Source organism: Octopus bimaculoides, chromosome 3 (genome assembly GCF_001194135.2).
Source record: "Octopus bimaculoides isolate UCB-OBI-ISO-001 chromosome 3, ASM119413v2, whole genome shotgun sequence".
NCBI lineage: Eukaryota > Metazoa > Mollusca > Cephalopoda > Octopoda > Octopodidae > Octopus > Octopus bimaculoides.
Window position 1 is genome coordinate 101,133,809 of NC_068983.1, and position 1,081 is coordinate 101,134,889.

Genomic DNA, 1,081 nt, shown 5'->3' on the forward strand with positions numbered 1-1,081 from the left:
GGGAGTGTTCTATGGGTATTACAAAAGGCCTGGTTGAAAGCCCAACCTTCCAAGTTCTTTTACAGGGCATAGAAAAACTGAAGGACTGTTGCAATAAGTGTGTGAATCTGAGCAGGGAATATGTTGAATAAAATCATAATTATCTGACCCTCCTGTAATGTTTCTACCCAAAGTCAGGAATGTTTCAGCACCCCCTCATATATGTTAATTTCCATTCACAACAGTTCTACATCAGTAGTAACTCGCTCTTTAATAAATGAAAGTACCATTTATCTTTTATCATTTACTTGTTTCAGTCATCTGACTGTGGTCATGCTGGGGAACCACCTTGAAGAATTTTTAGTCAAATGGATCAACCCCAGTACTTATTCTCTTTTAAGCCTGGTACCTAATCTATTATTCTCTTTTACCAAAGTGCTAAGTTACAGAGACAGAAATATACCAGCATCAGTCGTCGAGCAGTGGTGGGTAACAAATACAGACACAAAGACACACAGACACAAAGACATACACACACACACACACACACACACACATATTTATGGCAGGCTTCTTTCAGTTTCTGTCTGCCAAATCCACTCACAAGGCTTTGATCAGCCAAAGGCTATAGTAGAAGACACTTGCCCAAGGTGCCATGCAATGGGACTGAACCTGGAACAAGCTTCTTACCACACAGTTATACCTGTGCCTACATAATATAATAACTGTGAAGTTATGTTTACAATGTGGAGATGGTGCCAATTACAAGTAGGAATGAATTTTTAAATAAGCCAAATCTGGACCATATAGGTTTTGTTATAAACTGTGTGAGGCTAACTTCAGTTACAGATGCAAAGTTTAAAATTACTGGATATCATTTTATTAAAGATAGAGGATACCAACAAAATACTATATCATACCCAGATATAGAAGATGCAAGTAAGTGTCTTGCTCAAACACACAATGTGCCACTCAGTCTTGGAACTGAATGACACTGCTTCTATGACAATGACAGTCACTTTACAACTGCCATGCAATATCAAGACGAGATTCAAAAACACACACACACACACACACACTATATATATATATATATACATAT

The 1,081-nt window shown here is 37.7% G+C and overlaps 1 protein-coding gene across 3 annotated transcripts in view; it reads right to left on the minus strand.

Moving 5' to 3' along the window:
* LOC106870339 (uncharacterized) overlaps positions 1-1,081 on the minus strand; it is a 164,102-nt gene that overhangs the window by 99,467 nt on the left and 63,554 nt on the right. The gene's annotated exons all lie outside the window — the stretch shown is intronic.